The following is a 22792-nucleotide window of genomic DNA, read 5'->3' as shown; positions in this document are numbered from 1 at the left end:
TTTTACTGATGTGTCTTCTACCTAATATGGGTCTCATTGATTGCATCTTACTGAGTAGCAATATTAATGGACTTCATTGGTCTAGAATATATATAATCAAGGTTTATTTAGACAGTCCTTTAACATCTATAATAAGATAAATTAAACGAAGCATTCAAGGTGGAAAAAACCCTAGACATCTTGGTTAACTTATGTTTGAAATTATTAAGTATGGTATCAACAGTGCTCTATCAACCAATACATAACTTATGTTATCTCCCTGGAGATTAAGGAGTACTCAGGAAAGAGAAGGCCGTTGCAGAGAAGCTAAATGATTTTTTTTGCATCTGTTTTCAATGCAGAGGATATGGTAGAGATCCCCATACCCGAACTGTTCTTTTTAGGTGACAAATCTGAGGAGCTGTCCCAGACTGAGGTGTCAAAAGATGAGTTTTTGCAACAAATTGATAAAGTAAACAATAAGAAGTCACCAGGACCAGATAGTATTCACCCATGAGCTCTGAAGGACCTCAAATATGAAATTGCGGAACTACTAACTGTGGTATGTAACCTATTGCTTACATCAGCCTCTGTACCAGATGACTGAAAGGTTGCTAATCATAGCATAGCATATCAGGGTTAGAAGGGACCTCAGGAGGTCATCTAGTCCAACCCCCTGCTCAAAGCAGGGCCAATCCCCAATTTTTGCCCCAGATCCCTAAATGGCCCCCTCAAGGATTGAACTCACAACCCTGGGTTTAGCAGGCCAATGCTCAAACCACTGAGCTATCCCTCCCCCTAATGTCTATTTCTGAAAAAGGCTCTAGAGGTGATCCTGGAAATTACAGGCTGGGGTAAGCCAAACTTCAGTACCAGGCAAATTCATTGAAACTATAATAAAGAACACAATTATCATATGAGCATAGATACTTTGGGGAAGTCAACACAGCATTTGTAAAGGGAAATGTGCCTCACCAATCTGTTAGAATTCTTTGAGGGCGTCTGTCAAGGTTCCTCCCCCACTCTGAACTCTAGGGTACAGATGTGGGGACCTGCATGAAAAACCTCCTAAGCTTATCTTTACCAGCTTAGGTCAAAACTTCCCCAAGGTACAAAATATTACCCCCGTTATCCTTGGAATGGCCGCTACCACCACCAAACTAATACTGGTTACTGGGGAAGAGCTGTTTGGACGCGTCCTTCCCCCCAAAATACTTCCCAAAACCTTGCACCCTACTTCCTGGACAAGGTTTGGTAAAAAGCCTCACCAATTCGCCTAGGTGACTACAGACCCAAACCCTTGGATCTGAGAACAATGAAAAAGCATTCAGTGTTTTACAAGAAGACTTTTAATAAAAAATAGAAGTAAATAGAAATAAAGAAATCCCCCCTGTAAAATCAGGATGGTAGATATCTTACAGGGTAATTAGATTCAAAAACATAGAGAACCCCTCTAGGCAAAACCTTAAGTTACAAAAAAGATACACAGACAGAAATAGTTATTCTATTCAGCACAATTCTTTTCTCAGCCATTTAAAGAAATCATAATCTAACACATACCTAGCTAGATTACTTACTAAAAGTTCTAAGGCTCCATTCCTGTTCTGTCCCTGGCCAAGACGACTACAGACAGACACACAAACCCTTTGTTTCTCTCCCTCCTCCCAGCTTTTGAAAGTATCTTGTCTCCTCATTGGTCATTTTGGTCAGGTGCCAGCGAGGTTACCTTTAGCTTCTTAACCCTTTACAGGTGAGAGGAGCTTTCCCCTGGCCAGGAGGGATTTCAAAGGGGTTTACCCTTCCCTTTATATTTATGACACGCCCCCCAAATCTCAGCTAGGGTGAAACACTGGCTGGGATTTCTTCCTGGAGCTCTAGGAAAACAGAGTTAATAAGACACATGCATCTCTAAATATACTACCAAGTACATAAAGACTAACAATATTTTCCACATCTCAAGGACGATTTTAACCAGTTGATTCTGGGAAACTTTCACGGGAGAGTGCATCAGCCACTTTGTTAGAAGCTCCTGAGATGTGTTGGATGTCGAAATCAAAATCTTGGAGAGCTAAACTCCACCGAAGAAGTTTTCTGTTAGTTTCTTTGACGGTGTGAAGCCACTTTAGTGCAGCATGGTCGGTTTGCAGGTGGAAACGCCGTCCCCAAACATATGGGCGTAGCTTTTCCAGAGCGTAGACAATGGCATAACATTCTTTTTCAGTGACTGACCAGTTGCTTTCCCTCTCAGACAGTTTTTTGCTGAGAAACACTACAGGGTGGAATTCTTGATCAGGTCCTTTCTGCATTAAAACTGCTCCCACACCACGCTCGGATGCATCTGTGGTTACTAGGAATGGTTTGTCAAAGTCTGGGGCCCTTAGTACAGGGTCAGACATGAGTGTCGCTTTAAGCTTGTTAAAGGCCTTCTGACACCTTCCGGTCCACTGAACAGCATTTGGCTGTTTCTTTTTGGTTAGGTCGGTCAGTGGGGCAGCGATTTGGCTGTAGTGCGGTACAAATCGTCTGTAATAACCGGCCAAGCCTAAGAAGGATTGAACCTGTTTCTTTGACTTTGGGACAGGCCACTTTTGGATAGCATCCACTTTGGCCTGTAGGGGGCTGATAGTTCCTTGACCCACCTGGTGTCCAAGGTAAGTCACTCTGTTTAGGCCTATTTGACACTTCTTAGCCTTAACAGTTAGTCCTGCCTCCCTTATGCGCTCAAGGACTTTTTGTAGATGTTCCAGGTGGTCTGCCCAGGAATCCGAAAATATGGCCACATCGTCAAGGTAGGCGACTGCATATTCTCCTAATCCCGCTAGGAGACCATCTACAAGTCATTGGAAAGTGGCGGGTGCATTTCGCAGCCCGAAAGGGAGTACATTAAATTCATACAGCCCGAGATGTGTGATGAAGGCTGACCTTTCCTTGGCAGATTCATCTAGCGGTACCTGCCAGTACCCCTTGGTTAAGTCCAAGGTAGAGATGAACTGGGCCCTTCCCAGTTTCTCTAATAGTTCATCTGTGCATGGCATGGGATAGTTGTCTGGGCGAGTTACAGCATTTAGCTTACGGTAGTCCACGCAAAAACGTATTTCCCCATCTGGTTTGGGAACTAGAACCACTGGAGATGCCCATGCACTTTCAGAGGGGCGGATTACACCCATCTGTAACATATCCTGGATCTCCCGTTCTATAGCAGTTTTAGCTTGAGGAGACACCCGGTAAGGGTGGACCCTAATTGGGTGAGCATTACCTGTGTCAATGGAGTGGTATGCCCGTTCAGTCAGTCCTGGGGTGGCTGAGAACGTTGGCGCGTAGCTAGTGCACAGCTCCTGGATCTGCTGTCGCTGCATACGCCCAAGGGTCATGGAGAGGTTCACCTCTTCCACACCACCAGCACATTTCCCTTCGTAGTAAACACCTTCAGGCCACTCAGCGTCGTCTCCTCCCTGGGCTGTAAACTGACAAACCTTTAATTCTCTGGAATAAAAGGGCTTTAGAGAATTAATATGGTACACCTTAGGCTTTCGGTTGGAGGTGGGGAATGCTATGAGATAATTAACAGCTCCCAGGCGCTCCTGGACCACGAATGGCCCTTCCCACGATGCTTCCATTTTATGGGCCTGGAGCGCCTTTAAGACCATGACCTGGTCTCCTACTTTGAAGGAACGCTCTCTGGCATGTTTATCATACCAGGCTTTTTGCTCTTTTTGAGCATCCTGTAAGTTTTCTCTAGCAAGGGCTAAAGAGGTTCGGAGGGTGTTTTGTAGGTTGGTTACAAAGTCCAGAATGTTAGTTCCTGGAGAAGGTGTAAATCCCTCCCATTGCTGCTTCACCAACTGCAATGGCCCCTTAACCTCACGGCCATATACAAGTTCAAATGGGGAAAACCCTAAACTGGGATGTGGTACAGCTCTGTAGGCAAAGAGCAACTGCTGCAATACTAGGTCCCAATCATTGGAGTGCTCATTTACGAATTTACGTATCATGGCCCCCAAAGTTCCATTAAACTTCTCCACCATGCCATTTGTTTGATGATGGTAAGGAGTGGCAACCAAGTGATTTACCCCATGAGCTTCCCAAAGGTTTTTCATAGTTCCTGCCAGGAAATTAGTCCCTGCATCTGTGAGGATGTCGGAGGGCCAACCTACCCTGGCAAAAATGTCTGCTAGTGCCTGGCACACACTTTTAGCCCTGGTGTTGCTTAGAGCTACTGCTTCCGGCCATCGGGTGGCAAAATCCATGAAAGTCAGTATGTACTGCTTTCCTCTGGGTGTCTTTTTCGGAAAAGGACCCAGAATATCCACAGCTACTCGCTGAAATGGAACTTCAATGATGGGGAGTGGCTGGAGAGGAGCTTTGACCTGGTCTTGGGGTTTTCCCACTCTTTGGCACACCTCACAAGACTGGACATAGGTAGAAACATCCTTGCCCATTCCCTCCCAGTGGAATGACCCCCCCAAACGGTCTTTGGTCCTGTTCACCCCAGCATGGCCACTAGGGTGATCATGGGCTAAGCTCAAGAGCTTGGCCCGGTATTTAGTTGGAACTACCAACTGTCTCTGAGGATGCCAGTCTTCCTGGTGTCCCCCAGAAAGAGTTTCCTTGTATAAAAGTCCTCTTTCTACAACAAACCTGGATCGATTAGAAGAGCTGAGAGGCGGTGGGTTGCTCCGTGCCGCCGTCCAAGCTCTCTGGAGGCTTTCATCTGCTTCCTGTTCGGTCTGGAACTGTTCCCTTGATGCTGGAGACATCAGTTCCTCATGGGATTGTGGACCTAGGCTTGGTCCCTCTGGAAGCGATATAGGGGATGGAGCTGTTTCTGTTGACTGTGAACCGCTCTCCGCTGGTGCACTATGTTGGGATTCAGGCTCCGGCTGAGCCTCTTGTGTAGGGTTATCGGCTGCTGCCAGTTCAGGTTCGGTGGGGCCCTCTGGTGTTGAGGTTGCAAGTACTGGATTCAGTGCTGACACGGGGTCTGGTGTTGGTTGTTCGGCTGGTTCCGGTTCTGGGACTGGTTCCGTCTGGGTCTCTGGGACTGGATCCACTACTGCTGTTGCAGACATTGGCCTGGGGTCCAGGTCCATCACCTCTGACTGGGTCCTGATAGAAGTTTCCGGAACAGAGCTAGGCCTCACGGCTTGTTTAGCCTGGTTGCGGGTGACCATTCCCACCCTCTTGGCCTGCTTCACATGATTGGCCAAGTCTTCCCCCAACAGCATGGGGATGGGATAATCATCATAGACTGCAAAAGTCCACATTCCTGACCAGCCCTTGTACTGGACAGGCAACTTGGCTGTAGGCAAATTGAAAGAGTTGGACTTGAAGGGTTGAATCGTCACTTGGATCTCTGGGTTGATTAAATTGGGGTCCACTAAGGAAGCATGGATAGCTGACACTTGTGCTCCGGTGTCCCTCCACGCGGTGACCTTCTTCCCGCCCACACTCACAGTTTCCCTCCGCTCCAAGGGTATCTGGGAGGTATCTGGGCCTGTGGACCTCTGGTGTGATTCCGGTGCAATGAACTGTAATCTGTTGGGGTTCTTGGGGCAGTTGGCCTTTACATGCCCCAGCTTGTTACACTTAAAACATCGTCCAGCTGACGGGTCACTGGGACGAGGAGGGTTGCTGGAGAACGGGGTGGTGGGACGATAAGGGGTCTGGAGGGTTCTTTGGGAGGTAGGTGGGGCTTTGGGCGGCCCCCGGTAATAGGGTGTGGTCTGGGGTGGTCCCTTCTGGTCTCCGCTCCAACTGCGACCAGTTTTCTTCTTCTCTGCCACCTCCACCCATCTGGCTCCAATCTCTCCTGCCTCGATTACAGTTTTGGGCTTCCCATCTAGGGTGTATCTTTCTATTTCCTCAGGAACACCCTCTAAGAATTGTTCCATTTGCATTAGGAAGGGCAAATTTACTGGAGATTCAACACTTGCTCCTGATATCCAGGCATCCCAATGTTTCACAATGTGGTAGGCATGTCGGGTAAATGACATGTCTGGTTTCCACCTTAGGGCTCTGAACCTCCGACGAGACTGCTCGGGTGTTATCCCCATTCTGACTCTCGCCTTGGATTTAAACAGTTCATACTTGTTCATGTGTTCTTTAGGCATTTCAGCTGCCACCTCAGCTAAGGGTCCACTGAGCTGCGGCCTCAGCTCTACCATGTATTGGTCAGTAGAGATGCTGTACCCAAGGCAGGCCCTTTCGAAGTTTTCTAAGAAGGCCTCAGTATCATCACCTGCCTTGTAGGTGGGGAACTTTCTGGGATGGGAAGTGGTACCTGGAGAAGGATTGCTAGGGTTTGTTGGTATATTCTGCTGGGCCTTTATCCTCTCCACCTCCTCCACATGCTTCCTCTCTTTTTCCTTCTCCTCCTCCACATGCTTCCTTGCCTCCATTTCCCTCTTGTGGGCAGCCTCCTGTACCTCCTTCTCCAGCCGCATGAGTTCTATCTGTCTTTCATGTTCCCTTTGTTTTTCCTCAGCCTGAAATTTGGCTAATTCCAGCTGTAGTCGAGCTGAGGATTTGGTCATTCTAACCTCTCTGTTTTTAACTAACTTTACACCTGAGGTTTAGAAATAAACAAACAAAACTTGGCTGTAAAATTTTGCTGTGCTGGAATAGAATACCTATTCTCTGATAGTGATTGTCAGCCTACAGAAAAAGACAATTCCCTTGTCTCTGCTCTGGGCCCAAATTAAAGCAAAAAACCTCCAACTACTTGGAAACCTGCTTACCCAGCCCAACGAAGAAAAAAAAAAAAATTCTTTTCAAACCTGTGCTCCTTGTAAAACAAAAAAAAAAAATCAAAATCCTAAAAAAAAACCTGCCACTTTTGTCTCCAGGCAAATGGGTAGAGTACACACCCCCTATTTACTTTTAGGAAGAAAAGAAAAAAAAAAAACAAACCTCTGGGTTGGAAGACTGTGAATTTCCCTGCAGGAGTTAAGTACCCTGCCTCCAGGCAAATGAAACCTGCAATTCACAAGATAATCCCCTTTTGTCTCTGCTTGGCCACAAAGCAGAGAGAAACCAAGCTGCTTTCAGTTTCAAAGCTGCCTTCTGGACTTCCTAAAAATTCCTTTTTAAAATCTGTATTTCTAGTTCAAAAAATCTCAACTGGATCTCAAAATGATTTCAGGTTAATCCCACCACTGTGCCACCATGTCAAGGTTCCTCCCCCACTCTGAACTCTAGGGTACAGATGTGGGGACCTGCATGAAAAACCTCCTAAGCTTATCTTTACCAGCTTAGGTCAAAACTTCCCCAAGGTACAAAATATTACCCCCGTTATCCTTGGAATGGCCGCTACCACCACCAAACTAATACTGGTTACTGGGGAAGAGCTGTTTGGACGCGTCCTTCCCCCCAAAATACTTCCCAAAACCTTGCACCCTACTTCCTGGACAAGGTTTGGTAAAAAGCCTCACCAATTCGCCTAGGTGACTACAGACCCAAACCCTTGGATCTGAGAACAATGAAAAAGCATTCAGTGTTTTACAAGAAGACTTTTAATAAAAAATAGAAGTAAATAGAAATAAAGAAATCCCCCCTGTAAAATCAGGATGGTAGATATCTTACAGGGTAATTAGATTCAAAAACATAGAGAACCCCTCTAGGCAAAACCTTAAGTTACAAAAAAAATACACAGACAGAAATAGTTATTCTATTCAGCACAATTCTTTTCTCAGCCATTTAAAGAAATCATAATCTAACACATACCTAGCTAGATTACTTACTAAAAGTTCTAAGGCTCCATTCCTGTTCTGTCCCTGGCCAAGACGACTACAGACAGACACACAAACCCTTTGTTTCTCTCCCTCCTCCCAGCTTTTGAAAGTATCTTGTCTCCTCATTGGTCATTTTGGTCAGGTGCCAGCGAGGTTACCTTTAGCTTCTTAACCCTTTACAGGTGAGAGGAGCTTTCCCCTGGCCAGGAGGGATTTCAAAGGGGTTTACCCTTCCCTTTATATTTATGACAGCGTCAACAAGCATTTGGACAAGGGTGATCAAGCTTGGACTTTCAGAAAGCCTTTGACACAGTCCCTCACCAAAGACTCTTAAGCAAAGTAAACAATCATGTGATCAGACGGAAGGGCCTCTCACGGATCAGTGACTGCTTAAAAGATAGGGAAAAAAGGGTAGGGATAAATGATCAGTTTTCACAAAGGAGAAAGGTAAACAGTGGGTTCCCCCAAGGATCTGTACTGGGACACGTGCTGTTCAACATGTTCATGAATGATCTGGAAAAAGGGGTAAACAGTGAGGTGACAAAATTTACAGACAATACAAAATTACTCAAAATAGTTAAGTCCAAAGATGACTGCAAAGAGTTACAAAGGGATCTCACTAAAGTGTGTGACTAGGTAACAAAATGGCAGATGAAATTCAATGTTGATAAGTGCAAAAACAGTGCACATTGGAAAAAATAATCCCAATTATACATACAAAATGATGGGATCTAAATTAGCTGTTACCACTCCAGAAAGATATTGGCGTCACTGTGGATAGTTCTTTTAAAACATCTGCTCAATGTGCAGCAGCAATCAAAAAAGCTAACAGAATGTTAGGAACCATTAGGAAAATGATAGATAAAAGAGAAAATATTATGATCAACACCCACCACATCTTTCAAAACCATGGGTTCTACACATGCCTATCTCAAGATGTCGTGTATCTCGTCCTGTGTACTAAATGCCCCAATAACAATTATGTGGATGAAACCAGATAATCTCTACAGTCTCAAACAAACTCACACAGGGAAATGATAAAGGACAAAACCACCCTATCACCTATGGGTGATCACACTCTAGCTGACCTATCATCCTCATCCTCAAAGGAAACCTGAATAATACTTTCAAGAAACGAGCCTGGGAGCTTACATTCATAACTTTCACTAAAAATAATGGTCTTAATAAAGACACTGGATTTATGGCTTATTACAACAATCTGTAACCCACTAAACCCCCTTTTTGGCCTATGATGACAGTGGTGTTAATGGGTCACTTCTGGAGCCCTGCGTGGATACAATGTGTATCAGCATCCGATCGGCAAAAATTGTCTGTGGAGATCCACATCTCCAGATATCCAGGGATTTTCAGGGCTCTAAACAGCTACACAGGTCACTCCGTAGCAGTGACACAGGGTATGCCAAACCCCCAACCACCATCCCCCCCTCCAGCCCCACTGCTCCCCAGAGACCTCCTGCCCTGCTTCCGGCTCTGCCCCCACCATACCTCCTTCCCCACTGCAGGCAGGGAGGCTGCAATCCTGGACCCTTCTATTCAGTACCGTCCTCCCAGTGGTGGGTTCGGACACCCTACGCAGTTGTGGCGGCTCTAATGCATACAGCCATTGCCACCCAGCGAGTTTAAAGAACAACCACACCTCTTTCAAAATGGCGCTTGGCTCACTCCCTTCTGGGAGTTGTAGTTTACCTCCTCCATCCCAGCAAGTTGGGGACTACAACCCCCAGAATGCCTGGCCTACCGCTGCGTGATCCAGAGAGGTGACCTAGAGCCTGAGGGCTGGGTGACAGCCGCTCCGTTCGGGTGAGTGTGTGCTGCAGAGCCCTGTGAGGATATAAAATTTTTATCTGCATCTGAGCTGCGATCCTCAAAAATGGTCTGCAGATATCTGGTGCGGATAAAAAGCAGATATCCCTGGATTTGCAGGGCTCTGGTCTCTTCACCTTGAATGGTCCCTTAGAATATGTGCTAACTACTTATGCTAAACCACCTGTTTGATCTTGTATTTAGCAGTGACATTCTGAATACCTTTCCGAGGCCTGAAGAAGAGCTCTGTGTAGCTCGAAAGCTTGTCTCTCTCACCAACAGAAGTTGGTCCAATAAAAGATATTACCTCACCCACCTTGTCTCTCTACTATCCTGGGACCGACATGGCTACAACACTGACTACAACAATGGGGACAATACGTCAGTTGGTGTGTTAAGGTGAGGTCTAGTATAGGCACTGATTCTACTTGAGCTGACTGGATTTTTTTAAATTGCTTGTGCATGAGACTGGAACAAAATTTCAAAAAGTGCTTAGGCCCCAGATCCTCAAAGGTTTTTAGGCACCTGACTCTCAATAGAAGCCCAGGTCCCATTTTCAAAAGTCACTGAGGGCTTGTCTACATGGTGTGTTAATCTGCCCTAGAGGGCAGTAAATTCTAGTGCACACTAGCACTTCATGCACTGACTGGCCCATGTGGACCCTGCTAGCACAAACTAAAAGTTATATAGTGCTCATTAACATAGCACTATTTGCAACAGGAGGACATTATCACATACTAGGGAACTTCTAGTGCAAGCCATCAGGGTCCACATGGCTAGTTAGTCTGCAACACACTTGTGCACACTAAAATTTATACCCCTCTAGTGCAGACTAAAACACCGTGTAGACAAGCTCTTAGGCATTTAGGAGTCTAAGTTCCACTTACTTTCAGTGAAACTCCAGCTCCTACATGAATTCTGAAAATGGGACTTAGGCACAATTTTAGAAATTAAAACAAACAATTTTCTTGAACCCCCCCACAAATATTATAATAATAATTACTATTAATAGTAATTAATAAATGATAATATAATTAAATGACTTACAAGTATTCAAATAATTAAAAACTATATTTAAATAATGTAAGGGTTTGACCCGAACTGAAAATAGCCTGCAAATGCTAATTGGAGGCTGAGGATTGCAACCTTAGAGCCTCAGCCAATTCACAGACTAAACTGAAGATGTTGAGTGTGAACCTTGAAAATAGCATAATGTGACTTTTGTTGGCTTGTGCTCTAACCTTAATGTTTTTTCGTTGTTATTGTTGTTCCTTAACAATTTTTTTAAAAGAAATGTAAAATCAGGACATGCTATTAAACGGTGCTCAATCAGAAAACTGAATTTTTAAAATTCAGTCAATTTTAAAAAATCCCAGTTGAGTCTGTCCTTTAAGGTGAATCTATACCATCTTGTGCTGTGATCTAGTAAGATCTCACAAATGGGCTGGGTGAGTACCTGAATGGGAGATCTCCAAACGACTAGGTACTTCAGTTAGGGTCGGCAAAGGTAGATGGTAATCTTTCCTATGACTCAGTATAGAACAATTGCACCAATGTCCTGTGAGTGGGATATTGTGATGTTAATGGTGCCATTTTTAGTGGAGATGTAAAGTGAGACTCTGCCCACTTGTGATAACTGAAAATCCCATGGCACTTTTAATAAGAACAGGCAAGTTGACCCTAATAATGTGGATAAATTCCACTTTGCTGATGTTCTGCTCATCTTAAATTTCCTTGAAGTTTCAATATATTTTGGTATCCTTAACTTCCTGCTCTAAACTTATTGTGTTCAGCTGCTGTAAGCTGTTAAATAGCTACTATATTTCACCCCAGAGGTGCATTCCAATTAAGTGAAATGATACCTCTATAATATGGATATTGGTTTGCTAAATTTGAAAAGAACTTTGGAATTCTTTGGGATGAAAGGGGCAATATAAATGCAGAATTATCAATAATATGCACAGAATTAATTGCTTTTAGTCCTTTATTGTTAACTCAGGAATAGATCACATACTAATACATAATAGATTATTATTATTATTATTATTATTATTATTATAGCTAGAGCACTAATGACATATACTACTGAAGTTGCCTATGTGTTTCCATTCTAAGCCCATTCCAAAAGCTTTCTAAAACTTTCACATAACAAGCTGAAGTTTTCCCTATCTAGTCTCTGCCCAAAAGTGAATTTTTTTGGTCACTTTCGAGCATTATTCGGTCATTTTCAAAGACAAGGACAGTGGGGAAAATATACTTCCCTCATTATAAATAAATTCTTCTGACTTCTTTGGAACAGCACTGCAGCTGAAATGAGTGAGAGTGGAAATCTGAAATTTGGCAGCGCAATACCACTTGCTGCCCAATGCCTTTGAGTGTTACAGTGATAGCTGGCCTTAATCTGACCAAGTTAAAAGACTTTGAAAATTGCACTTTCCTTTATGCCCAGTGCTTAAGAAGAGCATGATCTCAGCAACATTTAGAAGGAAGGTCTCCTCTGGACTGGTGCTTCATACAATACAATCTCCTAATGTATGCATTTAATCCACAGAAACCCTTGACTCACTGAGCGTACACTTTGTACTGGGCAGGAAGCTCCCAGTAGTGTCTAGCCAAATAATTCCAGAATATATGTATTTTTTCTTCTCTTTTTCTTTTAAAAAGCCTTGGGAATTCTACAGTATTTAAAAATCCCATATCAAGAGACTGCTAACGTTGCACAATCGAGCATTCAGATGTCACAAAATGCCAATTATAAGGTTGCACACACAGCCTTTACTCTACTTCCTCGTGCATAGGCATGCAGCACAATCTTAGATAATTAGATACTGTGTCAAATAATACTGCCACCATACACTTGGTCTATATCCTTACTAAGTGCGGAAGGGCTCTAATGCCCAGATTCTCAAAGGTACTGTTTAGGCATTGCTCCATTCAGCATTGCAACACTTAACCCCTAGGCAACCTGCAGTAGAATTGCAGTAGTCCTGAACTAGCCAGGAGTGAAATGACTGAATTGCTGAGGAGAGGAGCAGAACTGAGGCACGTAAGCCACTGACTTGGTGCACCTAGCTGATGGGCCAGAGATAGGTCCCTCCCTCTTCTTAGGATTCTCTTCTGCCAGTCCTCTCCTGGAGTCAGGGAACTAAGCCAAGTTAGCTGCTTTGGTAGCCTGTGCCCTAGGAGTTGAAACCATCTCTCTCTGTGTGTCCAGCCCTCATTCAATGTCTCTCTCACACTTGCTCCACAATTTTAATTGTTAATTTAGGAATAAGCAACTTAATCTATTAAGAATTATCATCATCATCGCTGGTGAGCTAGAGGAAGATGTTGACTTAGATGTTGACTTTCTTTTTCTCCTGTTCCTTCTGTCATATAATGCTGGGCTTAAGAAGGCAGCATTAGGGACTGCAGGCTCATGGAAGGCGTAGGTCTTCCAAAGAAATTTGAATGAGAAGCTGGTGGGGCACGACACACTGATTCGGAGGGCATTCCAGATATAAAAGCAGCATAGAAGCAGGCATGAAAGTGCCTTTCTCTTCTTTAATTGAAATTTACCTTGCTGTTATATTAAATGTGTTCATAATGTGTAATGTAGAATTAGTGTTGTAGATCAAATATACTTACACCAATATGTAAAGCAGCATAAAGGAGAATAAAATTGTCCCAACTTCTTTGCTGTTATTGAAAATATAGCCAAATTCTCAGCTCATGTAAACTGGCGCGGCTCCATCAAAGTCAGTGGAGCTATGTGGATTTACCCCAGCCACAGATCCGGCTTATAATTAAAAGGTAGAAGGTTCTAACTTGTTTAGAAGCCAGCTGCTAATTTTAAAACAGAATCAGTTTTTAGAAACAACTTGCTGACTCACTTTGGCTGACAGGTTAAGCATGATTAATATGTAACATGAGAAATAAAATGATGGCTATGAAACTGATTGTTTTCAAAGTTTAATGCCTTTTAACACAATAAAAAGATTGTTCAATTTTAATTATACAAATTAAAACTACAATAAACTGTTTCACTGCACGGAATCTAAAGCTGAAATGACACTACTGAAGCGTTAAGCATTTGGGGCCCAATCCTGTGAGATATTGAGCATCTCTTGGAAGGCTCTGTGTGTGTCCTTAACTTCTAATTAGGTCAGTGGGACTTGATGGTGTCTGCACTTCTCAGGAGGACCAGACAGGACTGGGTCTTTAGTAATGCTGCATAAAACAACAGATTTACAGAACAAGCAATACTAAACAAGACTAAGCTATCAACCATAAATCTAAGCATTAAGCCAGAAAGGTGAGCCCAATTTTGGACCTAAACCTTTATCATAAACAATTATCTAGTAATATTTCTGTATTTTAAATAAATTAGGTGAATTTTCCTACAACATTCCTCATTCACTCTAGCACATATTGTATACTGGATAAATTCATATACCCTGAGTTTGAAAAAAAACAACTCAAGCAGCAATTACCTGCACTGTTGGCCTGGCTCTTTGAAAAGCATTTAGGCGTCCAGGATCTGTCTACCTGTTTTGCTTAAAAAACCTCACAATGATTTAAGGTTGAATAACCATTTTTGTCTGAAGAAAGCTAATACAGTGCCTCATAAAAGCCAAACAGACACATCATTCACAAATTATGCAATAACATGTTGAATAAAACTGTTGGTAAATTTAAAATTGTGTAGTTGAGTTATTTCAACTATCCTGCATTCATAAAGGCATCTGACAAAATATTTAATGTTAACATGCCATATGTGTATGAACTAAATATATATTATGTTCCCGAAGGGTTAATGTTGTCTTGCTTCATTTCTTACATGTGGTACTTTAGCTCTGAACAAAAGCAGCTCCCTGCTGGTTACCTTGGCTAAAGGAAACACAATGAACTGGTAAAAACCAGTTTTATCTTACTGCTGTTGCCTAGGGCTACAGACAAAATGAAGTAAAAAAATTCACATGCAGAGTATTAGGTGCTTATGAAAGATCCAGCAGAGCTGTTGCCTAGTGATTCAGTAAAGAATCAGTATAGGCCAATGATGTGTACTGATACTGAATAACATCCCTGATGACTGTTGTTTTACAGCTCCCGTAATTCTGTCATGCAACCCCATGACTTTCCAGTGGTAAGAATCACTTTCAAGGGGACCTGTCAATAAGATTTAAACAAATAAATAAAAAGTATACAGTGAAAATATTCTTATTTTTGCTTCTCCTTTTGGAGTTCTTGATCTAGGCTACGAGCTTCACTAATTTGAAATATCTTTAATTAATGTCTATTTTTATTTAATTATCATTAACCACAATTCCTAATTAAAAAGCTATAACATTTAGGACCACAGTTTGTCTTTAAATGTGCCCACACATCTCACTAAATTCAAAAGGAAATCCCAAAATGTGGGGGGGGGTTAGGGAGCTACATCATTGTCAGGAATATCATAAAGATACCATTCTTTACCATTTACTTTTCTGGCCTTCAGTTTTGTTTACTTCAGTTAATTTGTGATCACTGGTACTGGTTAATCCTCATTAACAGGAACTGTACATTTTGGAGAAGAAGCCACTTAAAAGATACAGAGTATCTTGTCCTTCCAAAACAAACAAAAAAACCTTTCTCCACTAAAATTGTGTGTGCTCTACTTTGTGACACTTCCTTCTCCATATTAAAGGGGCAATATTCAGATTAACAGAGCATACAAATATATATGAAATAGACGCTAGGTATATGCTGAGGCATTTTATAAAAGCTTATCGTATTCATCATTCACATCTCAGAAGCATTATTCTCATTATACAAGATAAAATATGACAACAACAAAAACAGATTTTTGCTTTAGTGAGCACAGGATCAGCTCAAACTATTAGTCCATTAAATCCGATATCTGGCACTGATCCAAACCTGATACTTCAGAGGAAGGTGAAACACCTTCATAATGCTCCTACCCTATTGTGCATTAGAGGGAGAAGGTCTTTCTGAATCCCACAGGGATGCCCTGAAGCAGGAGATGTTGATTACTCTTATTTTAACCAGATTTAGTTACATATATTTTTGGTCATAAAAATACTCCTAACTTTTCAATAAACTCCGCTCAGCAATTTCAGTGAAACCCAACTCCTGACTACATATTGTCTGAGCATGGATTTCCTTTCACCTGTTCTAGATGTACTTGTCATTTACTTGGGAAATGCCAAGCTATTGTGGGAGTGGCCATATTTGATCAGAGCAGTAGTCCAGTTAGTCCGATATCTGACAGTATCTGGAACTAGATACTTTAGAGGGAGGTATAAGAAACCCTTCAGGCCCCCTCCTCCAAGGCCCTGCCCTCACTCTGCTTCTTCCTGCACCTGCTCTGCCCCTCTCCCAAAGCCCTGCCTGCATGCCCACCACTCACTCCTCTCTGCCTCCCCAGAGCACCTCCCACCAGATGCTTGCTGCTCCACCCCAGAACCCGCCATACAGCTGATCAGCAGCCAGCCCGGCCCTGGAATCACTGCGGCTGGTGGGTGCTGAGCACCCCCTATTTTTTCACATGGGTGCTTGAGCCCCGGAGCACCCACGGAGTCAGTGCCTGTAGGCAGATGTGTAACATTTTGCCCATAGGAACTTTTTCTTACCAACCCCTGCCAGTTAGTAGTTGTTTATGCCCTGAAACATGAAGATTTATATCCTCTTATGTAACTTGAGATGTTTGCATCATCCATGATCCCTTTTTAGAACCCTCCTAAGTTCTTACATCAATACCACCTCATGGCAATGACTTCCAAGGATTAATTATGTGTTGTGTAAACCAAGTATTTCCATGTACCAGTTACAAACTCATTCCCTTTCAGTGTCATTGAATGTTCCACCTCCTACCCCCTCATTTTTGTATTTGAAGGAGGGGTAAATAAGAGTGCCTGGGCAATTTTAATCTTGGCATTTCCTAACTTTTCAGTGATTGACTTTGCAACCTTAATGTTCTTTTAACACATTTTTGTATGTAATTTAATCATAGAATCATAGAATATTAGGGTTGGAAGAGACCTCAGGAGGTCATCTAGTCCAACACCCTGCTCAAAGCAGGACGAACCCCAACTAAATCATCCCAGCCAGGGCTTTGTCAAGCCAGGCCTTAAAAACCTCTAAGAACGGAGATTCCACCACCTCCCTAGGTAACCTATTCCAGTACTTCACTACCCTCCTAGTGAAATAGTGTTTCCTAATATCCAGCCTAGACCTCCCCCACTGCAACTTGAGATGATTGCTCCTTGTTCTGTCATCTGTCACCACTGAGAACAACCGAGCTCCATCCTCTTTAGAACCCCCCTTCAGGTAGTTGAAGGCTGCTATCAAATCCCCCTTTACTCTTCTTTTCTGCAGACTAAATAAGCCCAGTTCCCTCAGCCTCTCCTCATAAGTCATGTGCCCCAACCCTCTAATTATTTTCATTGCCCTCCGCTGGACTCTCTCCAATTTGTCCACATCCTTTCTGTAGTGAGGGGCTCAAAACTGGACGCAATACTCCAGATGTGGCCTCACCAGTGCCGAATAGAGGGGAATAATCACTTCCCTCGATCTGCTGGCAATGCTGCTACAAATGCAGCCCAATATGCTGTTAGCCTTCTTTAGGGTGACCAGAAGTCCTGATTTTATAGGGACAGTCCCGATATTTGGGGCTTTTTCTTATATAGGCTTCTAATACCCCCCACCCTCTGTCCCGATTTTTCACACTTGCTATCTGGTCACCCTAGCCTTCTTGGCACCCTGTTGACTCATATCCAGCATCTCGTCCACTGTAATCTCCAGGTCCTTTTCAGCAGAACTGCCGCTTAGCCAGTCGGTCCCCAGCCTGTAGCAATGCATGGGATTCTTCCATCCTAAGTGCAGGACTCTGCACTTGTCCTTGTTGAACCTCATCAGATTTCTTTTAGACTAATCCCCCAATTTGTTTAGGTGACTCTGGACCCTATCCCTACCCTCCAGCATATCTACCCCTCCCCTCAGCTTCGTTTCATTTCTATATATTGAGGTTGTGGCTTGTGAATACTTGCCCCGAGGAATATTCAAACAGTGAATAATTGTTGTTACATACTCAATTTTTGCAAACAGGGGGTATGGCCAAGTTTTTAAAAGTGACTAGGGACTTGGGGTGCCTCCATTTTGGGGTACTCCATTTCAAACATTTTAGCGAGGCTGACATTTGAGAGGGTTCAGCACTTTCTGAAAATCAAGTACCTTTAAGGTGTCTCAGGTTAAACAAACAAAAACTAAGGTTTCAGAGTAGCAGCCATGTCAGTCTGTATCCGCAGAAAGAAAAGGAGTACTTGTGGCACCTTAGTGACTAACAAATTTATTTGAGCATAAGCTTTCGTGAGCTATAGCTCACTTCAGCAGATGCATTCAGTGGAAAATACACTGGGGAGATTTATGTACACAGAGAACATGAAACTATGGGTGTTACCATACACACTGTAACGAGAGTGATCAGGTAAAGTGAGCTATTACCAGCAGGAGAGCTGTGGGGGGGGGAGGGGGGAACCTTTTGTACTGATAATCAAGGTGGGCCATTTCCAGCAGTTGACAAGAACATCTGAGGAAGGAGGGGGAGGGGGGAATAAACATGGGGAAATAGTTTTACTTTGTGTAATGACCCATCCACTCCCAGTCTTTATTCAAGTCTAAGTTAATTGTATCCAGTTTGCAAATTAATTCCAATTCAGCAGTCTCTCGTTGGAGTCTGTTTTTGAAGTTTTTTTGTTGAAGAATTGCCACTTTTAGGTCTGTAATCGAGTGACCAAAGAGATTGAAGTGTTCTCCGACTGGTTTCCAACACACCTGTGAACAACATACTAACCCACAGAAACCTTCCTACCAAGACTACAAAAAGTGGGTGGACTCCTTCTGAAGGTCGAAACAACAGACTGGACTTCTAAATAGAGTGCTTCCGCCGACGTGCATGGGCTGAAATTGTGGAAAAGCAGCATCACTTGCCCCATAACCTCAGCTGTGCAGAACACAATGCCATCCACAGCCTCAGAAACAACTCTGACATCATAATCAAAAAGACTGACAAAGGAGGTGCTGTCGTCATCATGAATAGATCAGAATATGAACAAGAGGCTGCTAGGCAGCTCTCCAACACCATTTTCTACAAGCCATTACCCTCTGATCCCACTGAGGGTTACCAAAAGAAACTACAGCATTTGCTCAAGAAACTCCCTGAAAAAGCACAAGAACAAATCCGCACAGACACACCCCTGGAACCCTGACCAGGGGTATTCTATCTGCTACCCAAGATCCATAAACCTGGAAATCCTGGATGCCCCATCATCTCAGGCATTGGCACCCTGACAGCAGGATTGTCTGGCTATGTAGGCTCCCTCCTTAGGCCCTACGCTACCAGCACTCTCAGCTATCTTCGAGATACCAGTGACTTCCTGAGGAAACTACAGTCCATCGGTGATCTTCCTGAAAACACCATCCTAGCCACTATGGATGTTGAAGCCCTCTACACCACCATTCCACACAAAGATGGACTACAAGCCATCAGGAACAGTATTCCCGATAATGTCGCGGCAAACCAGGTGGCTGAACTTTGTGACTTTGTCCTCACCCATAACTATTTCACATTTGGGGACAATGTATACCTTCAAATCAGCGACACTGCTATGGGTACCCGCATGGCCCCACACTATGCCAACATTTTTATGGCTGACTTAGAACAACACTTCCTCAGCTCTCGTCCCCTAATGCCCCTACTCTACTTGCGCTACATTGATGACATCTTCATCATCTGGACCCATGGAAAAGAAGTCCTTGAGGAATTCCACCATGATTTCAACAATTTCCATCCCACCATCAACCTCAGCCTGGACTAGTCCACACAAGAGATCCACTTCCTGGACACTACGGTGCTAATAAGCGATGGTCACATAAACACCACCCTATACCGGAAACCTACTGACCGCTATTCCTACCTACATGCCTCCAGCTTTCACCCTGACCACACGACATGATCCATTGTCTACAGCCAAGCTCTGCGATACAACCGCATTTGTTCCAACCCCTCAGACAGAGAAACACCTACAAGATCTCCATCAAGCATTCTTACAACTACAATGCCCACCTGCTGAAGTGAAGAAACAGATTGACAGAGCCAGAAGAGTACCCAGAAGTTACCTACTACAGGACAGGCCCAACAAAGAAAATAACAGAACGCCACTAGCCATCACCTTCAGCCCCCAACTAAAACCTCTCCAACTCATCATCAAGGATCTACAACCTATCCTGAAGGATGACCCATCACTCTCACAGATCTTGGGAGACAGACCAGTCCTTGCTTACAGACAGCCCCCCAACCTGAAGCAAATACTCACCAGCAACCACACACCACTCAACAGAAACACTAACCCAGAAACCTATCCTTGCAACAAAGCCCTTTGCCAGCTGTGTCCACATATCTATTCAGGGGACACCATCATAGGGCCTAATCACACCAGCCACGCTATCAGAGGCTCGTTCACCTGCACATCTACCAATGTGATATATGCCATCATATGCCAGCAATGCCCCTCTGCCATGTACATTGGCCAGACTGGACAGTCTCTACATAAAAGAATAAATGGACACAAATCAGATGGCAAGAATTATAACATTCAAAAACCAGTTGGAGAACACTTCGATCTCTTTATTCACTCGATTACAGACCTAAAAGTGGTAATTTTTGTGAACTGGATACAATTAACTTAGGCTTGAATAAAGACTGGGAGTGGATGTGTCATTACACAAAGTAAAACTATTTCCCCATGTTTATTCCCCCCCCCCCTTCCTCAGACGTTCTTGTCAACTGCTGGAAATGGCCCACCTTGATTATCACTACAAAGGTTCCCCGCCCCGCTCTCCTGCTGGTAATAGCTCACCTTACCTGATAACTCTCGTTACAGTGTGTATGGTAACACCCATTGTTTCATGTTCTCTGTGTATATAAATCTCCCCACTGTATTTTACACTGAATGCTTCCGATGAAGTGAGCTGTAGCTCACGAAAGCTTATGCTCAAATAAATTTGTTAGTCTCTAAGGTGCCACAAGTACTTCTTTTCTTTAAACGAAAACTAAGGCACCCAAAATCACTATTCACTTTAAAAAATCTTGGCTAACCCACACTAAGATTTCAGCATAATCTGTGAGGGGAACAGATTCAATTTTTTGGGCTGTGACTGACTAGGCTTAGTGAAGATATGATTGAGGTCTACAAAATCACGAATGGTGTGGAGAAAGTGAATAGGAAATTTTATTTATCCCCTTCACATAACAACAAGAACCAATTACATTAATTTGCAAAGGTTTAAAACTAACAGAAAGAAGTATGACTTCACACAACACACAGTCAACCTGTGGAACTTATTGCCAGGGGGTGTTGTAAAGGCCAAAAGTATAACTGGGTTCACAAAAGAATTAGATAAGTTAATGGAGGATAGGTCCATCAATGGATATTAACCAAGTTGGTCAGGGATGCAACCCCATGGTCTGGGTGTTCCTAAACCTATGACTGCTGGAAACTGGCACTGAATGTCAGGGGATGGATCACTCAAAAATTGCCCTGTTCATTTCGTCTGAAGCATCTGGCACCAGCCACAGTTCTCAGTTTACAGGAAAGCCAGATACAATGTAAGCAGTTATTTAAACTTTCTGTACATTGTATTTGCCATTTACATGAATCATGGCTTGGAAAACATGCCTTCTGAAGCAGTCAGATGTCCAGTACTTGAGTCGGTAGCTTAACTCATAAAACAAAACCTGGACTTTTGCTGTGAAGAAACTGTTAAATATACCAAGCAGCACTGAATTACTGAATACTTTTTGTGGTTTGGATCTAACTGAAACTGACTGAGGAGAGGTGTTTTGGAATAGATTTTCAATACAGGATGTCTGAGACACATTTTAGAAAGCCTTTGCAGGATATAAATGATTTCTCATATTTTTCATTCTTCCACTCTAAACAGGAATTCCACAGCAATGAATGAAACAGATGTTAGAGCGATCACAGTACAATGTTGACATAAATGTCAGAATCTGGACATGGCCTTAGAAATTTAGAGAAGGGTTTCTTTCAGTCAGTTGTGTTTAGAGCTTCTACTGTGATTTTAAGTCTATAGTACTTGCAGATATGAAAAAGAAACTCGTGAAGTGAATTCCAAAGTAACCATCTATAGGTTCTTGAAATAATTAACAGTAACCTGTAAAAGCCAATATGATAGAGTCTTCAGGGTAAATGTAATTCAATCCAGAATTGTCCATACCTTTAGGGGCATTTCTAAGGCTTTGATTTGCTGCAGGGATTCCATTGTTCTTTTTACAAGTGCTATAATAAAAACATAAAAGTTTGAATATATTCATCTTTAATTTCTAATTTAGAACTATTATATAGAAAGAAAATACTTTATTTGTGTCATGCTGAATACAGTCTTTACTCCTAGATTGAATACACATTTGACTATTCAAAAATTACTCAAATTGTTCTTGTATATCAAACAAAGAAATAAAATGGAAATCCTTTTCTGTTGTGGAAGAGACCAGTTACTTTTAAATAAAACTCACATTCAATTTAAATGAAATTAGCAATTTTAGAGACAATTTTAAAAATATCTCTAATATCTATAATATTTTCAATTAAAAATAGTTTTTGAAGTTTGAAACTCAAGAAATACCAAAGCACAGCACTTCAAAGAGACATAAGTATGTAGAGAATGTCTGATTGCTGTGGTTCAAAGTTGTATGGCTTGGCATTTCTTTCCTAATAAAGTATGGTTAAATTTTAAATATGTGAAACTGGGTCTAAAACAAAACTAACAAAAACAATAATACATTTTAGACAGGCTGTGTCACTAAAGACTGGAGCTCTCTTATTCTATGAACCAAAGAGACCAATGCCAGCTAAACAATCCTCCATGTGAGATACCTGGGCTGTTGCTGTTACCACTGCCACAACACTGTCTGTGCACAACACTGTCTTTAGTCTATGTCCAGTGAAATCCTAATCCATGCTTAATCTTCTCTCTCTCAGAGGCTTGGTGTACACTACAGAGTTAGGTCGACATAAGGCAGTTTATGTCGACCTAACTATGTCAGTGTCTACACTACAGCTTTGCTCCCACCAATGTAAGTGCCCTACTACACCAACATAATAACTCCACCTCAAGGAGAGGCACAGGGCTAAAGTTGGTGTAGTTAGGGCGATGCGATATCCGTGTAGACATTGTGTTACCTACATTGTCTATTG

Source organism: Lepidochelys kempii, chromosome 4, assembly GCF_965140285.1.
Source record: "Lepidochelys kempii isolate rLepKem1 chromosome 4, rLepKem1.hap1, whole genome shotgun sequence".
In the NCBI taxonomy this organism is placed as follows: domain Eukaryota; kingdom Metazoa; phylum Chordata; order Testudines; family Cheloniidae; genus Lepidochelys; species Lepidochelys kempii.
The sequence above is the reverse complement of the archived record's forward strand: the minus strand, read 5'-3'. Positions refer to the sequence as shown.